This window comes from Macaca fascicularis, chromosome 20 (genome assembly GCF_037993035.2).
Source record: "Macaca fascicularis isolate 582-1 chromosome 20, T2T-MFA8v1.1".
In the NCBI taxonomy this organism is placed as follows: Eukaryota; Metazoa; Chordata; class Mammalia; order Primates; family Cercopithecidae; genus Macaca; species Macaca fascicularis.
Genome location: NC_088394.1, coordinates 55,636,490 through 55,641,218, shown reverse-complemented (window position 1 = coordinate 55,641,218; position 4,729 = coordinate 55,636,490). Strand labels below are relative to the sequence as shown.

Here is a 4,729-nt window from a genome sequence, read left to right as displayed (position 1 = left end):
TTTGCTCCTTTCTCTATGTTATAGTCATTTCCGAGAAATATCACATGTCCCAAGTGAGTGTGGCCACAGATGATGAGGCTTACTGTATCACAATAATTCTCTTTTTTTAAAGATTCAGTGTCAGGACTGACTTAAAGGAACTGTAGAGTGGAGTTACTAGGAAAGCAATTAACTGTTAGGGTGAACTAAATGAACGTATTTTAAAATCTATAAGCTACATTGTAGTTGGAAATATAAAATGTGAAAATGTCATCACTGAGGCTAGTGATAGACCTTTTTAGACTCTATTAACATGATTAGGTTTCAAAATAAGATATAATTAAATTAATAATTGCATCTTCTACATAATTTTAAGAATAGCCTTTAATAAAATCAGTATGCATTCTAATTGTTTATTTACACAATATTAATATTCAGACAGAAGGATCACTAAAGCACAGTTAATTAAATATAAATTAATGTGGTGGAATATTTAATTATCTTTTCTACACCTCACGACTAATGATTATGTAAATGCCTTGCATTTAATCTTGTTGCCAGGAAATTAACTTAATGGCCTTCAGCAAATGAACATTTTGTATGCATTACAGGACACTTTATCTAAATTTTAACAGCATGGTATTAGTTTCAGATAATAACATGATTACACAATTTAACATGTAAATATATACAATAGTTTTACGCCTCCCCTGCCTTTTCTTTTCTTAACAAAAAGGAGACTGAAATGGTTCGGATATCATTCAATAACTCAAGTTCTGCAGTGTGAAAGGTTTCTTTACTCATCTATAGAAAGCCAAGTCCATTTAAATAAAAACACTTCAACAGAGAAAAGGCAAGTCCCTTTGCAGTGGACAGTTAAATCGATGATTTCACACAATGCCACCTCTAGAAGTTAATCACTTTGGATGTCAGTGAGTGGCAGGAACATCCGCACTCGAAGTGAATTCTCCAAGCTTTGGGGATTTTGTGAAGTGCCAGCACTTTGGATGTGTTAAGAGAGTCTGGAGACTTGTAGGTCTCTCAAGGAATCTAAGCCCAGGATTAATTACAAGTCTCATTAGATATCACTAAAAATATGGGCGGCAGAGATTTAATTTGCCAAGGTCAGATTCTCGTCATGAACAGTTTCAATGAGTAGTCGTTCAGGAATAGAAGTGATCTGTTCTGCACTGGATGGAAGATCTCGACACGGGGACGCTAGGCGGATGAACGATCAGGCATTTCTCATTTCACTGACCACAGCATATGCCTTTGCACCCCCACCTCCACTCTTACTCACTGCTGCAGACTGATAGCACCAGCATTTCACTTCCTGGAGGTGTTTTTTGACATCAGAACCCACGCTGCTGTTTAACTGGAAGGTCACTTTACAAGAGTCTGCTATCCAGCATACGTCATCCTGGCAGCCCCAGTCAATGATCAGAATTGGTGTATTAATGGCTTGGCTACCTTGCCCCTTGGGTGAGATCATTCAGAGGCAGAAGTTTTACACTGACGCCCAGAGTTTCCTATTAGAATTGAGCTCTCTTTACCCATGGGAAGTGGTGTGATAAGGCATCTTTTTTTTTTTTTTTAACTTCTATTTTAGGTCTAGGAGTACATGTACAAGTCTGTTATATAGGTAAACTGTGTGCTACAGGAGTTTGGTGTGCAGATTATTTCATCACTTAGGTAATAAGCATAGCACCCAACAGGTAGTTTTTTAATCCTCTCCCTCCTCCTACCCTCCATCCTCAAGTAGGCACTGGTATCTGTTGTTCCTCTTTTTTTTTTTTTTTTTTTTTTTTCAGTCTCTGTAGAGAGTGTCAAAAATTGCCAATGCTGACTATATTTCAAGTCATCGCGGAAGGGTATTGGGAAAAGTTTTCTATTATCAATAATTGCACCTCGGATAAACCTCATTGGCTACAATACTGCCACTACACAAAGCTGTTTCTCTCTTTATATTCATGTGTTCTCATTGTTTAGTTCCCACTTACAAGTGAGAACATGCAATAGTTAGCCTTCTGTTTCTGCATTAGTTTGCTTAGAATATTGGCCTCCAGCTTCAACAATGTTGCTGCAAAGCACACGATCTCATTCTTTTTTATGGCTGCATAGTGTTCCATGGTGTGTATGTACCACATTGTCTTTATTCAGTGTGCTGTTGATGGGCATTTAGATTATGTATCTTTGCTATTGTGAATATTGTTGTGATTAACATGTGTGTGCATGTGTCTTTATGGTAGAATAATTGATATCCCTTTGGCTATATACCCAATAATGGGATTGTTGGGTCGAATAGTAATTCTGTTTTAAGTTCTTTGAGAAATCACCACAGTGCTTTCCACAATGGCTGAACTAATTTGCATTCCCACCGGCAGTATATAAGCATTCCCTTTTCTCTGCAACCTTGCCAACATCTGTTATTTTGTGACTTTTTAGTAATAGCCATTCTGACTGGTGTGAGATGGTATCTCATTGTGGATAAGGCATCTTTAACTGCCTCCCCTTCTCTACCTCACTTCCCAGCTCCCACACCAGTGTTTATCTCACCTTTAAGTAAAGTCCTTGCATTTACCTCTTTATTCAGCTTCTATTTTAGGGGAATCCAAACTAAGACATTGCGTCTGCTTGCTAGGAGGGAAATCAATGTATAGTTACACATAAGATTGAGACCAGAACATTAGAAAATTGCATTAGAATTAGCACAAGATCCAAGAACTTCTAGGTTTACTAGATCATAGCCATTCTTCGCTAACTCCTTGAATAAGATGTAGAGGAAAATAATAACGATGAAGATAGCTAATGTTTGATACATAATATGTATCAGATACTTTTAAGTACATTACATATAGTATCTCGTTCCATTCTCAGAAAAAAATCCACAATGTAGAAACTATTATAATTGCTCCAAATAAGGTGACTTATAAAACCATCTATTTTATTAAACTTCATGATTGTGGGAATCAGGAATTCAGACAAGTCTGGGTTGAATAATTCTGTTCCTCATGACATTGATGTAGATTACTTGTTATATTCAGGTGAAGGATGGGTGGGTCTAGAAAATCCAAAGCAGCTTCACTCACTCATCTGATTCATTGGAAAGACTGGTTGGAAGGCTGGGCTTACTGGGGGTTGCCAACCAGAGCACATACACATGGTGTCTCCAGCATAGTGGTCTCAGATGGTTTAACTTCTTACATGGTAGCTCAAGAACCCCAGAGAGAGGTTCCAAAAGAAAGAAATGTAAACTGTCTGTCCTTAAGGCATGGACCTAGAAACTAGCACCACTGCAAGGAACATGGGAGTACAAATAAATGTTCTCACCACAAAATTTGTTACCAAGCAATCAACAGGCTTGCTTTCCAACAAACATAGAGGCTAATACCATGGCACCAACTCTTGAGAAAAGAAAAGCCTTCATGTGAGTCAACCAGCAAAGAGAAAGAAGGGAACACTCAACTCTGTCTCCTTGCACTGGGGTTTGGGTCGGGGGTTTTATAAGAGTAGGGTAATGAGATGTGATCTGATTGGCTCTTGCAGTAAGGTGATGTTGGAAAGCAAGATCTGACCGGATCCTGCCATAGGATGATGCCAGGACTCAATCTGATTGATTCCTGGATCCTGCCATGTAGTGAATACATCTAAATTCAGTCCCCATTCCTGGGCCCAAATGCTTAGATCCCCCAACCGCGATTGCATGCTTGCTTCATCCAGGCATATTCAGATTATGTGACCTTTAACCTAGAGGCCCATGGCAACTGAAAAATAGCCCACAATTTTGTTATGTAAAAGTTAAACCAGATTGGTCTGATGCAATTACAAATTGATAACTATGGAGGTCATAAATGTTAATTAGCTTTATTTAATCATTCCACATTATGTACATGTATCATAACATTATATTGAATCCCACAAATATATGCAATTATTATTTGTCAAGTTAAAATAAAACTTAAAAAGACACGAGCACTGTGTCACTTCTGCTGTGTTCTACTGGTCAAAAGAGTTGTTCCAAGTTTGAGGGGAGGGAAAGAGAATTTGCAACCATCTTTGATCTTCCACAATAGACTAAGTAGCTTGCCTGAGTAATTGGTGGAGACAAGATTTCAACCCAGAAATGCTAACTCCAGTGCCTCTACTCTTAACCAATATACTTTGCTTCCTCTTATATAATAAATAATAAAAAATGCATAAGCAACCTAATATTTTTATTCATTTGTATCCATAAACCAAGTCAGAGAATTCTTACAACTTGAACCACAGGTAGCATCATTTTTCCTAAACTAAGTAAGAATAATAATTAACACACAAAAGAGTGCCTGACACATTATAAATGATAAATTGCAGTATCACTTTAAGTGTTCACCCCAAAAATAAAGTAGAATAAATGGGAAATGCAAAAATAAAACTCTAATTCTCAGATAACTGCCTTTCTTACCCTCATAACGAGACTTTGCTTCAAGTACAAGAAATGTCTGCCCTTCACCATGCAACTGTAAATTTCAGATTTTGGATGCCCTGATGAACATGCAATTGCTTTTTATATGTATGTTATATAAGGGTTAATCAATAAAATATCCATATTTAAGTATCTTCAATAGGCAGCTATTAAGGATGTGTCAAATTTTTAATGGACCTTGTGTTCCCCATTTGTTGTTGTTTATTCATATATAGAAAACATTTTATTACCAGCTGAGATATCCTATAAAAAGAAGCCATTTTTTCTTAGAGCCTGTCTGCTTCA

General features: G+C 37.2%; 1 non-coding gene across 1 annotated transcript; it reads right to left on the bottom strand.

Annotated features, from left to right (window-relative positions):
- Positions 1-1,790: 1,790 nt before the first annotated feature.
- LOC123570748 (U4 spliceosomal RNA) lies at positions 1,791-1,931 on the bottom strand. Its single transcript, XR_006694993.2, has one exon. It is a non-coding gene; the product is annotated as a U4 spliceosomal RNA (small nuclear RNA).
- Between the last annotated feature and the right edge of the window lie 2,798 nt (positions 1,932-4,729).